This window comes from Triticum aestivum, chromosome 7D (assembly GCF_018294505.1).
Source record: "Triticum aestivum cultivar Chinese Spring chromosome 7D, IWGSC CS RefSeq v2.1, whole genome shotgun sequence".
Taxonomy (NCBI): domain Eukaryota; kingdom Viridiplantae; phylum Streptophyta; class Magnoliopsida; order Poales; family Poaceae; genus Triticum; species Triticum aestivum.
Window position 1 is genome coordinate 510,013,382 of NC_057814.1, and position 15,436 is coordinate 510,028,817.

A 15,436-nucleotide genomic window follows, 5' to 3' on the forward strand; every position below is an offset into this window, starting at 1 on the left:
TATTGCCTCTAGGGCATATTTCCAACACCCAGTCGCCTCGCGCCATGCTTGGTGGCGACGCGGATGGGCTAAGCTGCGGCCGCGCTTCGGCGGTGAGGAGCGAGACGGTGCAGCATAGCAGTAAGGCGAAGGAGGAAGGAGATGGAGAGCGAGGGGCGCGCGTGCGTTCTGCCACGCCCACCTCCTCCTATTTATAACTGCGGCGGCAACAGCGAAGCCGAGACGAGGCATCGTGGGGGCACAACCCCGCATTTTCCGTGCCTTTACGGCGCGTGGTTCATGCACTTGAGAAGGGCAACCGTCCGCCTCGGCCGCAGCGGATCCATGCGCGCGTCGAGGCCCTGTAGTGGCGGGCCCAGGCCTGCGGTAATGTCCCGTCGCGCGCATGGGCTGGCAGGCCAGCCTGGCCTGCTGGTGACGCGTGGCGAGCGAGAAATGGGCGCCAAGCCTGCAAGCCGACTGGTATGCCACCCGGCGTCCACCACGATGATTCGAATTTGCTTGTAGCCGGCCTAGCCTTGGCCGGCTCCTGGCAGATGACATCACTTGAAGCCGGACGAAGCAAGAATACAAGACCGCTCAGAGTAGGAAGCTGCCGAGGCACCTCTACTTGAGACGCGGCGCCCCACCAGCTTCGGGGACTACTGTCAGAGGGATTGACCATGGGTAGCCCCATGAGCACCCATAGCGTTTCAAGACATCCGGGCTAGCAAAGCCCCTCGCACCTCCCGGACGTACAGCTGGCTCCCTGGGCCGGCTGGTCCAGGAGGCCGGCCGCTAGGAGACGACATGCTCTTAGAAGGTGACCTCAAGGGAGCCGGCTCCTAGCAGGCGGCCCTGCGTCCCCTCAAAGTCTGCACCCATTTACCATGACGAGACGGGGCATGGCTACAGGACCACCTGCCACCCCTGAATCCCAGAGGAACGTGGCCACAGTGGACACCCCTTGCCTGGCGCGGCACTGTGGCCACGCGACTCATGACGCAACCTACGTAAGCAAGCGCCATGCTCCCACGACGGGCGGTCGGTACGGCCCGAAGGCGGCGGGCCCTACCTATCCGCGAGCAGCTAGAAGACGGCGCACCCTGAGCAGGCGGCCTTGAGGGCTCGGGACGATCTCTAACAGTCGGCCCTCCCTCCCCTCGGAGTCTGCGCGCCATTAATCTGATGAGATGGAGTGTGGCTACAGTAAGCGCCCACCAGGCGGCGGAACTGTAGCCATGCACCTCCTGACAAGGCCTCCATCACCAAGGGCAAGGCTACAGTAAAAGGCAGTCAGCATGGCCCGCAGGCGGCGGGCCCTACCTGTCGGCCGAGTTCCCGACAGCCGGCGGGACCCACCAGGCGACGAGCCCTAGCAGCCGGCCGAGAACCCGGCGCCCCAAGACACTGACAGCCGGGTCCTACACCCGGACGGATTACCATTGTACCCCTGGGGGTAGGCCTAATAAACCCCCCAAGTTCACCCATGCAAAGGGTTCAGCACCTTAGCCATTATACAGACACATAGCTAGAGAGGAAAGGAGCTACCCTTGCCCTTCTTCCTCCTCTAGCCGAACAACACTACAAAAAAAATACACTTCCGTGATGATACGTGTTTGTCATAGTAGGTCACGTTTTCTGTCATGCATGTACATCCATGACGATTTTATGACAGAATCAAGATAGTCATACTTGTGCTGTCGTAGAAGTGTTCCATGACATAACCAAAATTATCATCACGGAAGTGTCCACTTCCATGACGCTAAATCGCGCGCCACAGAAGTGCTTTCGTCAAGGGTGACCGACACGTGGCATCCACCGTAATGGAACTCCGTTAAGCTATTGGGTCTGGTTTTGGATCCGATAACACGTTAACAGCCCCGACCAATGGGGATTTTCCACGTGTAAAATCATCATTCGCTGGAGGAAACACGTGTCGGCTCACCGTTGGGACAGATGTCATCCACTCATTGGACCCAAAGCGCCTAGGATACGTCGACATGTGGCACGGCCCAATAGAGGCCCATTCATGTGAAAAGGCCGGCCCGTTTGACTTGGTAAAAAGGTGGCGGGCCAGCCCACGGCAAGCCTGTTAATGACATGTTCGCATATAGCCCATTTACAACCCGCTAACCTAGGGCCCGTTTACGGCTTATCCGAATTAGGCCCAGTAGTGTCATCTGGGCCGTCCAATATAATTCCAGCCCGTTTTAACTTCCGGCCCATGTATGGCCCATGACGTCTTTCGGCCCATATGAGGTCCTTTGTAACTCTCGGCCCATTAACGACCCGTGGTAAAACTGGCCCGTAATGAAAAGTGTATCACTTTATACCCATTAACGGCATGTGGTGAAACTGGCCCATAATGAAGAGTGTATCACTTTATACCCATTAACGGCCCATTATTCCGTTGGGCCATTTCCAACCCATGTTATCTTTCGGCCTTCTCAGGTCCCATTTATTCTTGGGCTCATTTCCAGGATTCGTTTACCTACGGCCCGTTATTGTCATTTTCTGCTTGTGGGCCCAATTCAGCCCGTGGTTACAGTCGGCCCATTTATGGCCCGTTAATATGTTGGGCCGTTTTCATAGCGTCAACAAATACGGCCGATTAACGACGGCCCGTTATGGTCGGCCCATGAACAGAAGATTTCAACTCTAGCCCATTTACGGCCATAATGTGGTCTGTTATTGGCCCATGTTTGGCCAACCGATCATACAGCCCGTAGAAGGCCCATAGATGATACGACCCGTAGAAGGCCCATTGAGTCTACGGCCCGTATAAGGCCCATTGTTTCTACGCCCCGTAGAAGGCCCATTGTTTCTACGGCCCGTAGGAGGCCCATGTTAACTACAGTAAATATGTAGCCCATGGTTATTGTGGCCTAGTTTTAAAAAATAGGTTATTGCGGCCACTAGCAAACCGCGGAAAAAGAACTACACTGACTACAAGAAAATAAATAAACAAGACAATAAGGAAATAAATTAGCAAGCAACTTACGCTAGGCTATCACGGCTATTACACATATTACATCCACTGGGCATCAAAGTTCGCCACCAGTGCAAATATAGGGAACAAAGCAGCATATAAACGCCGCAGCAAAACAAGTCCAGAACTGAAACCACTTCAGAAGAGCTCAAGAAACAATATCCTGAGTACCCATAATGCTGGCAAGATGCTTAGCAAGCTTATTAACTTTCTCTTGTTTGGCGCTAAAATCCTCCAGCACTTATTGTTGCACCAGAAAGTATGCATCTGAATTCTGCAGGGACTTCCTCAGTCCTTCGGCTTCCTGTCGCATAACATCTGATCGATGTCTTTCAACTTGAAGTTGAGACTCAAGAAGCCGAACTGATTCAGGCAGCGAGTTCGAAGAGCTGTGGCCAGCAGTAGTAGCCAGTAACTCGAACACCACATCAAGATAGGACTTTGGGGTTGTCTCAGTGTCTTCAATATAGTTTTTATCAGCTTTCTTGGAGACCAACAGGGATGTCTCACTATCTTGAACCTTATCTGCATTACTTCCTTTACCATTGCATAACGGGGGTACTCTTCTCCAATATTTTATCCGCATTCTAAAAGAGAAACAAACAAACAAACAAACACATCACGGGTTTACAATGTAGTATATGAAACTCATTTTGGTAAACCAGTTCAGTAGTAAGGTGGACAGGATAACAGCATGAAACAAACATATATCTATGTAGTATGGTCACTGTATGGTCTATATCATTCTAGTTTATGTTGCCAAATCAAGATAGATACAGTTCAAATCATATCTATTTAAGACAAAGCAGCATCGACAGAATATAAGTGTGGGAAACTACACAGCAATAACAACACTTGTAATGTGCGTGGCATGAGAACATAACTATTTATTCAATTGAAACTGAAATCAACATAAAGCAAGTTACAACAGCAAACACGTTAAAGAAACAGGTTTAAAACATACATGTTGCGCCATTGGAGTTTCAATTGCATCCTTCAAATTTGAAATTAGTTGGTATGAGTAAATATAGTGATGCAAGAGCAAAGTAGTATGAACCATAGCTACGGAACCTGACCTAAGAATCATTCTTCTTCTGCTTTAAACGTTGACTTGGGGTTTGGAGTGGTGGTCCTCGTGCTTTGGGCACTGTAGTTGCCTTACTAACTGCTCGTGTTTGGGTGCTCTGTGGTGGAGACGGTGCTGTGTCAACGGGATCTGGGTTACTATCTGCTGGGGTTGGGGTTAGAAGGGGTGTAGCTGGTTCTTTGTCCAACTGGGTAGGGGTACAATCTGCGTGAGTCTGGGTTATGTGTGGTGGGGCTGCTTCTTGGGCAAGTACAACCGTGGTTCTATCTCCATCGACAGGTAGCACGATCTTTTCTGAAGACCGTTTTTTTACTCCCACAGATACTGCCATCACCCCCGACAATTGAAATGGCTGATAAACAAGAAAAGTAATTGAATGTACAGACATTGTAAGATAGACAGGTGCAATGGATAGTAGGGAAGAAAACAGGGCATGAAATAATTCACATTTATGTTGTCTAACCAAACAGAATAGCAAGACATAATTTTACATATATGATGGCTAATTAAACAGGATAGCATGACACAATTTCACATGTATGATGGCTAACTAAACAGGATAGAATGACATACTTCAAAATATGATGACTATGTAAATAGGATGACATGATGTAACTATACGATGTGTCTATTAAAGTGGTTGGCATGACATAAATCACAAACATGCCGTCGATGGAAACATGATGGCATGATATAATTCACGGATAGAATGACATAATCCAAAATATGATGACTATGTGAACAGGATGAGATGATACAACTATATTATGTCTTTAGAAAATGGGTTGGCATGCCATAATTCAGATACATGCTGTCTATGTAAACATCATGGCATGACATAATTCAAATATATGATTTATATACCAAGGAAGTGAGCAGAGGGCAATCGCATATATGATGTGTCAACTAAGGAGATGGCATTCAATATCGTGTATATGATGTGAAAACTAAGCATTGCAATATAAGATATGCATGATATGAGTAATATAACCCTGCCAAGTTTGAGCATACACCTCAGGGGGATAATAGGACTGGTCATCTGCCTCTGAATCCTCCTCTGAAGAGCTATCTGTAACCAGCAAGATAACTGCTTCACCAGGTAGCATTGTCTGCTCTGAAGACCTTGTTTTCACTCCAGATTTCTCCATCACCAATTCAAATGGCTGATGCACAGGAAGTGCAGTTGAATATACAAACATTGTCGACAAAAGCAATGAGAAATACAAAAAAAAGGACGGCATGATATAATTCACATATATAATGCTTGGCTAAACAGCATGGCATTGCAACAAGATATCATTGCATAATTCACATATATAATGCCTTGCAACAAGATATCATTGCATCATTCACATATATAATGTCTTGCAACAAGATGGCATTGCATAATTCACATATATGGTAATTAGACACTAAACAGGTGGCATTCACACAAAGCATGTCTAAACTAAGCAAATGACATAGCAATGCAAGATACCATACGCACGATATGAGCAACATAACCCCGCCAAGTTGGAGCATGCAGCTCGGGGGGGGGGGGAATAGGACTGGTCATCTGTCTCTGAATCCTCCTCTGAGGAGCTATCTGTAACCAGCAAGACATGCGCTTCGTCAGATAGCATTGTCTGCTCTGAAGACCTTGTTTCCACTCCAGATTTTTCCATGACCGTGTCGAATGGCTGATGCACAGGAAGAGTAATTGAATGTACTAAAATTGTTTACAAAGTTAACATGTAATTAAAAAATGATGTCATGATATAATTCACATATAAGATGACTGGCTAACCAGGGTGGCATTGCAAAATTCACATATATGATGCCTGGCTAAACAAGATGGCATTGCATGACTCACATATACGATAAAGAAACTAAATAGATGGCATTGACATAAAGAATGTCTAAACTAAGCAGATGACATCTTTGATGTATACAGTAAGCAATGCAAGGCACCATATGCATGATATTACCAACATCAGCATGCCAAGTTAGAGCGAAGACCTCATGGGGTAAATAGGAGTGGTCTTCCTCTTGATTACGATCCGAAATGGGTGGAGGGGAGGCTGCCTTTGCGCCCACCATGGAGCGACATCTGCATGAAATTTTATTGCCACGCAAGGCTCGTATCTTTTGCTCTACATGTTCAGTTCCATTGTGTACAATAACTGACATGCATAGGAATAAAACATAGTGAGATTATGTAAGGAGTGCATGCACAAATCCAGAGTGATGGTAGCAAACTGTGGATAGACCCAAAACCAATGATAGCAGGCAGATAATAGCTTTAGTTAAAAAATACACATAATGGCTCCTTTAATGTTTGTTTGCACCCAACATGAAACTCATAGTAGACACCCGAGATTAACCATATAGTAGACAGATAGTACTGATTGCTGCCCAAATATGTACCCCACAACCATTTAAAAACTCAAGTTTCAGCATAGGTTCGGACTTGACTCGGAGTCTAATAGGCGAACATGACGATAAAGTAGCATGTCATCATATTAAGTGATGCATAACGTAAGCAGACACGGAAGAGTGCGACCTCTCTTGCGGACCCGTGTAGTCCTCAAGGTCATCTGCTCAGTTGATGATGGTAATGCAGTTTTCATGGCTGCCGGCGGCGGGGAAGAAGATCTGAGGTGGCGAAAGACAGTCTGGGGAGCGGATCCCTGCTGTGGTGAACCCTTCCGTCGTTGGAGCAGCTGAGCTGGGGTGGAACACAGCACCGCAGGAGCAAGACAAACCACACAAGGTTTTCTTTGACACATATCTGTAATAGAAGTAATTGTGTAAGGGCTTGTTTGAATTTGAGGATTCTAACAATGCAGGGATAGGAAATAGACAGGAATAGGATAGGAATGCACGTGCAAAACAGAGAATTTAAAAACACAGGATTTCTGCCAATCTGGGTGTTTGGTTCACAAGAATTGGAAGATCACAGGATGCAAAGAAGCATGGTGAGATTAAGCCAAACCACAAGAAAATGTATGGTTAATGCTATTATGCTACTATCTCTTAGTATTGTGCTTCATGAATAGGAATTTGAAAAGGAGGACAAGTGGAAATTAAAATTCCTACGGTTTTTCTTTCAAGGAGACACTAAAGGAACACATCCTACAGTTTTCCTTTGCTCCATTCCTTTGCACGAAATTCATGAAAAGTAGTACCATATGAAACTTTCCAATTCCTATGTTTTTCATTCACTTTTCTTTCAAGCACTGGCGATTCTAGTAGGCAGGCTTGACCAAGGAAAAGCCTACACTAAAAAAAATGTTTTTGTGCTACTTCTACTACTTTGGACCAAGGCCACTGCCCTACTAGCTCAGCTCCCAGGGCCATTGACAAATGTACAGCTCAAATGCGTAGAGATAAATAATGATGGCGTTCAAGAGAGTCCATCACGGATAGCTAATTTGCCTAGTACCTCACTACTTGTCATATAGTAGGATAAAATAATCGTATTTCCCGTTACTCCGTGTGCTCAATGGACAATATATATAACATGTAGAGTAAAAAAGAAATGCAACAAGTGTACAACCTCTTTGGCAAAGCCATATCGATCTCAGCATGATTGGGTTGGCCGGTGAAGATGCTCCAGCTGACTTGGCTATCGGAGGAGGGGAAGCAGATCTTGGGCGTCTGGAGAAGGAGCCCGAGGTACTACTCCACTGTGATGGAGGGTTTTGTCGTTGGAGCAGCTCCGGTGAGTTGTATGACACCGAGGCTGAAGCAGGACAAGAGAGACAACGTTAACCTGAGTGGAATTCTAATAGCATCTCCAATAGATGACGTAAAATACATAACCACAAAGTGCTAGATGTAAAATACATCAGCCGCTCATCTCTGAACTTAACTGTCGGAACTGAATTTAACTGCCGAAACTGAACTTAACTGTCGAAACTGAATTCTGCTGTCGAAACTGAATTTTACTGTCGAAACTGAACGCACTAGAGGTGACGCTACATGTCAGTCGACTGACTTTTTCATCTCCGGTCAGTCGATTTTGCAGCCGTTGGATACGAAATCAAGGGCCTGCAGTTCATCTTCAACCTCCACCCCCCCTGAGCCGCCAGCCACCACCGGCCAAACAGCCGCCCCCGCCGCCCGCGGCCGGCGGTGCGCCGCCCCGCCCGCCCCGAAAACACTCCCCACCGCCGGTCCGTCGCCGCCCCGGCCATCCCTCTAGGCCCCACCACGTGCCGGGCTTTTTCTCCGGCGATCCCCACGCCACCGCCCCACCACCACCGGCGACCACCGCCCCCACCCTGAACCCTAAGATAGATAGTGGGGTACCTCTCCGGCGAGGCCCCTCCCTGCTGCGGCTGGTTCTTCCTTAACTCCGGCGAGCCCCCCACCCCCTGGAAATCGACTGACCCAAAAGTCAATTCAGTCGACTGAAGTGTAGCTAAATCGGAGCAGCATCGCAAGCAAGAGAAAGAGCAGCAGCATGAGCGTGAGCAAGAGCAAGAGCAAACCAGGCAGGGGACCGAGAGCAAGAGCGGAGTAGCAGCGCGAGCGAGAGCTAAAGCAGCAGCAGCTCCTACTGATGTGGACGTCGCCGCCGAGGGAGCGACGCCATGGAGGTAGTGGCCGGCGATGCCGCCGTGGATGGAGCCACGCCGTGTCGGCTCGGGACCGAACGCCGGCAACACCATGTGATCGAATCAAGAAGAAAATGCAGTGATTAGTGTACGACCTCTTTGGTGGCGCCGATTAGGCCGCAGCTTCATCCGAGGAAACGGTGATGATGATGCTCTTCCGGTGGTGCAGGTGAAGACGGCGGTGTGGGAATGGAGGTGGCGCAGAAGACGAGGGGAACCTCGGGGCAGCTCCTTGGAGGTGGAGGACGGGGTGGCTGAACCGGCGGGACGACCGGATCGACGATGGATCCTCATCCGGTACGGTGGATGAGGGACGTCGAGGTGTTGCTGTGGACGACGTCATCGGGGAAGAGGCTCCAGCTGGGTGGCGGACGGAGGAGGGTGTGGGGCTTCGCGGGTTTTCCTGGCCTCGGTGTACGAATGGGTGGGCGGATGGGATGGGAGTGGGGAACCATGGCTTAGGGATGCGCTTGTCCGAAATGTGGGGTAAGTTACGAAAGTACCCCCACCGATTTGAGGCAGTTCTTTCGGTTCAGGGGTATCACGGGCATTTCGCGTGTCGGGATTTCACAGGAGGTGGGAGTTTTCACGCGCGTTGTAATTTTGGAATAGCAAGGCGCGGGTTGAGATGGAGGGTGTTGTCGGAACACAACGAGACAAAGATATATCTTAAATATTTCGGGCTAACAAGGCGCGGGTTGAAATTTCCGGACAAGCCTAACGTGTATTGTACCAAATCAATTCGCACTACAAATGTCATTCAAAACTTTGAATTCATGTTATGTTCAATTAAAATATTTTGCTACGTGTATAATGCATGCAACCTACTACTCAAATGAACGTTTTAGTGCATTCCAAACGTATATACTACCGCTTCAATATGAACTAAATTTGAATTCGTTTCTCTATTTGAATAAGATCTCCAATAATGATTGTTGTGAAGTCAAAGCATTTGAATACGTTTCTCTATTTTAATAAGATCTACAATCATCATTATTTTCAAGTTAAACCATCGTTTGTGTATTATCTTCACAGCACACCACATGATTAGTCTCGAGTTACATATGAACTATGTGTACTATATGAACTCGAACTCGATTTTTTGAATCCACTTTATGTTGATTTCAAATCACAGTACATTTCAAGCTCTAGCTAGATCTTCATAATCTAAACCATGTCTCATATGTATAATGTGTTTATCACATTATGTATGGTGCCCCGCCCCCTACGCCTACAAGTATTTAGATGTGAGTTGCAAACACCACACATTACCACAAATTCAAATAAAATGTGAGAATGTTCGATATATAGTATTGTTTAGATTGTTCGATATTTAGTTGTAAGCTGCAAACGCCACACATTATCACAAATTCAAATAAAATGTGAGATTGTTCGATGTATAGTATGGTTTAGATTGTTCGACATTTAGCTGTGAGTTGCAAACGCCATGCATTATCACATTATGGTATAACATGTGCAAAACCACAACACGCGTATCACCGCTATATTCATGCATGCATATGTTTAAAACACTATGATCTCCTATTCAAATATATGAATCCACTTTCATATCAAATTATGATCTTTGTTAGTCTCTTACACCCACACAATCCTCTAACCTTTGTAGCTACCACTAACTTTCTCTCGTGCATGCACACGCCCTCCTCGCCCTCCCCCTCCCTCAGCATTCTATCCATCGCGCACATTCATTTTTTTTCTTTAGGTCGTTCTCCCACAGTCTCCACAACTCCTTTCCGACACACACCGATCGATAAACCTCTCCAGCGATGTCTGCCTACAACATACACACGCACCTTCAATTTCCTCCTTTATGTGTCCTTGCCTCGTGTCTCTCATACGGTCCCACACACGTGTAAACTCTCACCCCTCTTTTCATCGATCTCACAAACGCACACTCCTCCCCCTATCTAGCTAGTAGCTGGGCCTCTCGCACCACCTCCTAGCTCCATTCTCTCTGTCTATCCGTCTCGCCGGGCCTTATTTGCCTCTAACAAATGGACGTACACCGACCGATCTCCCGCTATACATATAGCTAGCTAGGTCCTTATAACTCGTTTTCCCCACGCGTTGATCGATCTACCTCATTAGTTATGTCTCTCCCTTCCTCTGACAAACAACAATTGATCTACCGATCTAGTTAGGTTTGCTTACCAAACACATGGTTCCCCTTCATCATCCATGGATGCGTCCCGACAGATCTATCACGCACAGGCACACACAGAAACACATCCCCACCCTTATTGATAATATTGCAGTTCCACCCTCAGTTTGTCTAGTAGGCCTCTCCCACCATCTTCGAGAAGCAACTCCATCACCCATCCAACACTCTACCCCTCTCCCTCCCTCTCTCTCCTCTCTCTCTTTGTCCCATCCTATTTCCCATCCTTCAGTTATCTATGGATGTCGACCTCAAGACATAGCTGGGTCTCTCCTCAACACATATATTAGTCGTTCTACCTCTATAGTTAGGCCTCTGCCTACCCCTCCCCCACCCCCTCCCCACACACACACACCGATACATCGAGCGCTCTAGTCATGTCTCCCTGCCACACACAAACTTGACATGTGCCCTCTGACGTTCCGGTAGGTCAGTCACCCTATATCTTTGACTTGCACACACACACAATTTAGATGGCCCTCTTCATCAATCTCGCACCCACCCACTTGATCCTCAATTCGACTCTATCGATATCTATGACCCCTCCCTCTCTTCTCGTGGATCGCCCGGCCCTCTATATATGATATGGATAGGCCTCCATTTAACACACATTGCATGCAAAATTTTGTTTGAGATGTCATCGACACATATTCCCATAAATACATTCATGAAATCAACCCCCCTCCAAAAAAACAAAAAACACTCACGAACGCACAAGCCATTTATCTAGGTTTGTATCTCTCTCACACACACCCACGTAGGTGGGGGACGTGCACGAAGAGAAGAGGTGCACGCACGGCGCACGTACTCCCGTCTCTTTCCCAACCACACCCGCGCGGGTACACGGTGGAGCTCATTTTTTGTACGAAAAGGCAGCCCACGTGGTAATTTGACACGTGTACTGGTTGTCCACCTGATGGAGGGAGGATCGTCTACCACGGGTGAACAAACAAATTGCGACTTGACGCGTTATGTTAAAAAAGAGGCAAACCATGTGGGGCCTATCTTAGAGGCAAGGCTCTAGACACTGGAGTACTTTTGATGTGTCCCATCAACTCGCAGAACGAGGAGAAGCTTGCTTAGTACGCCGTGTCCCCCGCCCACGGGCGCGGTGGCTCGCAGGATGAGGTGAAGCTTGCTTACTAGTAGTAGTACTGTACGCCTTACGCCCGCTCCCTCATCCACGTGCGCGGTGGCTCGCAGGACGAGGAGAAAATTTTACTACTCCCTCCGTTTACTCCTCGTCCCTACTACCTTGGTTAGAGAGATTATCATGTTGTTTGGAATATATATGTCCTTTAGTAGATTTCAATATGAACTACTAGTACATACTCCAAACACTGATGTATATAGACGTATTTTAGAGTGTAGATTCACTCATTTTGCTCTGTATGTAGTCCATATTGAGGCCCTGTTTGGTTCATAAGTCCTAGGACTTTTTCTAGTCCCAACTAAAAAGTCCCTACTCCTTAAAAAGTCCCTCCCTGTTTGTTTTCAGGGACTAAAAAGTCCCTAGTACCTCCCTAGAGCTTATTGAATGACCATGTTACCCCTAGTATACAGAAAAATAACAACCAAACAACACCATGGGGCAGCGGGGCAATGGGTGCAGGGAGGGGCATTGTTGGAAAAGTCCCAAAAAAGACTCTCCTTGAGAGTCTTCTTCATTAAGTCCCAAAAAGCAAGTTTTAGTCCCTAGTAGTCCCTCCTGTTTGGTTAAAAAGTCTCTCAGAGGGACTTTTTCTAGTCCCTACACTAAAACGTCCCTGGAAACAAACACCCCTGCATAAAGTTGAGACACTTATTTTGGAACGGAGGGAGTACATATTTGCTATGATATTTTTGAGGAACCGATATTTGCTATGATCTGTCAATCATTGAGATGCAATAGCATGCATGTTAGTATCCTTTGTATTTGATGAAATGTTGCAACGGGCAACCTTGGACGCAAGATACATGTAACAGAAGCTGGAAGCTTCATAGCACTGTACTATCTCGCTGATAAATTACAGTATGTACTATACTAGTACTTCCTCCGTTCCTAAATGTAAGTCTTTGTAGAGATTTCACCATGAACCACATACGGATGTATATAGATGCATTTTAAGTGTAGATTCATTCATTTTGTTCCGTATGTAGTCCACCTAGTGGAATCTCTACAAAGACTTATATTTAGGAAAGAAGGGAGTACTATGTAAAGAGTTAGGTGTCGCACGGTGTCCAGAAAATATGGTGATAGTGTGAGGTGGGCCATGTAATCACTGAGCCTGCGTGTTTTCATTGCTCTTGCACTCCTCCGCCGTAAGAATGGAGAAAATTGTAATCTAGTAGTACCACCTTTCGCCGAAAGCGTGGGACATCCAGCAGTCCTACCACCTCAGTAATAATGACCAATGAGCCGTCAAATCACATAGACCCAGCAGTAAGTTGGATGGACGAAGCAACCATCACTCTTGAATCCGTTTCTCCCTTCAATGCAGGCGCCAGTGAGAGGTCTCGTCCGCTCTGCCCGGGCATGAATGCGGCATTGATTCTTTGGAGAGGCGCTAACCATTCCGGGCGGGAAGCGCGCGCGGGCGATGGGGGGGCTTTGGGTGGGCCAGGCTGGTCAGGAGCGGGCGTGGCAGCTGTCCGCCTGTCCATATCAGACGCCCGGAAACGATAGGATGCACCGACTCTCGCGGCTAAAATCGTACACTACACACCATCTCTCTGTAGGAGTAGGTCAATCTGTCTCTCTCTCTAACACACACATGCTGTTAAACACACACACAAACACGCGCGCACACACGCACACACATGTTCATAGAATAGGAAAATCGTGCGAGTGCGAAGCCACAGGAAGTGAGATACAAATGGAGTACGTACAAGAAGAGAAGAGGTGATGAATATTCCAGCAAACCTGGACTGAGGAGTAGTATTCCCTCCGTCTAGGTGTTAAGTCATCTTACGGAAATCATATATTCCCAAAATGTTTAGGCGTCGTCCATTAACTTCGCATCTCAATCCCCTCCTGGCCTCATTGCTAACGAGCGTTGTTACTTAGGGAGCGTTTGGATCCTTAGCAAGAACAACTTATAGCATAGCCGGGCAAGGTTAGGCATTTGGAACTGTTAAAATATGTTAGCTTTTGTGGGCCAGCTAGCTTGGGTGGGCTAGAAAAACCTTGCTAGCTCAGGAGAACCAGATTGGCTCGCTTCCGACGGCAAACTTAGCGTAGTAGTAACATAGACTAGTAACATATGCATGTTACTAGTCCAAGTTACTCACCACTATGACCAGCCTAAGCAATCTAACCAAACGCTCCTTACTTTGCCTTGTTATCTCCCCCGGAAACCCAATGCGTGGAGCGCAACTACGCATTGATCAGTCAAGAAATCAAAGTCGGCTTGCATGCGAGTTAATATGTGGCCCTGCATGGTAGCTAAAACGGCATCTCTTAGTTGTTTGGATTAATTGTTGCATTTAGAGACAAAAATTAGGGCTTTGATTGGAGGAATGACCGGTCAAGTTTCTACTTCTCCAATCTGCTTGCACCTTGGTCCCACTACACCTTCTAACGTGACTTCTTACACCTAGACGGAGGGAGTCGTACGAGATACGGTGGCACACTGACTTAGGTCAAATACAAGTGCCCAAAATTGTGTGCATGTTATAATAAGGATTCATTTAAAATAGTACGTGAGCAAACAGAGGGATCAATTGGACAGTGTTCTCGAGCAGTAGCGAGATGTGTCAGGTAAAATACACCGCTGGCGCATTTAATTTTTCTTATTAATTTGTTTGTTTCACCCTCTAACTGGTGGGACCCAACGTACTACGTGGAGAGAGGTAAGGTGACTAAGGCTGCATTATTTCTGCACCACTGTGGATAGTTTTACCACCAAAGCCACATGACACGATTGTGATTTAAATCCCAATGACTCCCACACAAAAGAAAAACACGGCATGCTTGTCACACGAATGCAGGAATGTGTAAAAGGTTATTTTCCTCTCATTGAACATAACGGGAGGGTTGTGTAGCTGGTTAGCCTGTTCGCTCATCAAACTTGAGGTCTCGGGTTCGATAACTACACTTGAGCATAATTCGTGCCAGGAGGATTCTTTGACTGGTCAAAAAGGATGGATACGGAGCTATACGATCAGATGCAGCCTCGGCGCTTGTTTTCTAGGGTTGGCTCTCTTCACACTCTCTCCAGTATATATATACAAGCTGGAGCCTCACCGCTTGTAGTTGCTCTCTTCACACTCTAGATCTAAACAAGACTTCGTTGGCCTCTCTCTCCCCTCACTTCTGGTCAAAGAGCCGGCAGGATCCGTCCGCCGGGAAGGGAAGGAGGCTTAACGTTGCCGCCGTCGGTGAGGGAGGGAATCCACTACCGGCGCAGCTGTTCACTTTCACCCAGCGGCGGCGCGGGAGGGCCTCCGACCCCTTCTTCTTTGCCGTCGTACATAGTGTGGGCCAAACAGCCTCCGGTCGCCCACCGAACCACACCCCAAGAACCTTAAGGTATAATTTACTTATTCCACATGCATTGCTCTAGCTGCATGTGGGCTTTTTTCGCTTCGGCACTCGAATCTAGGTGTTGGATCAAACA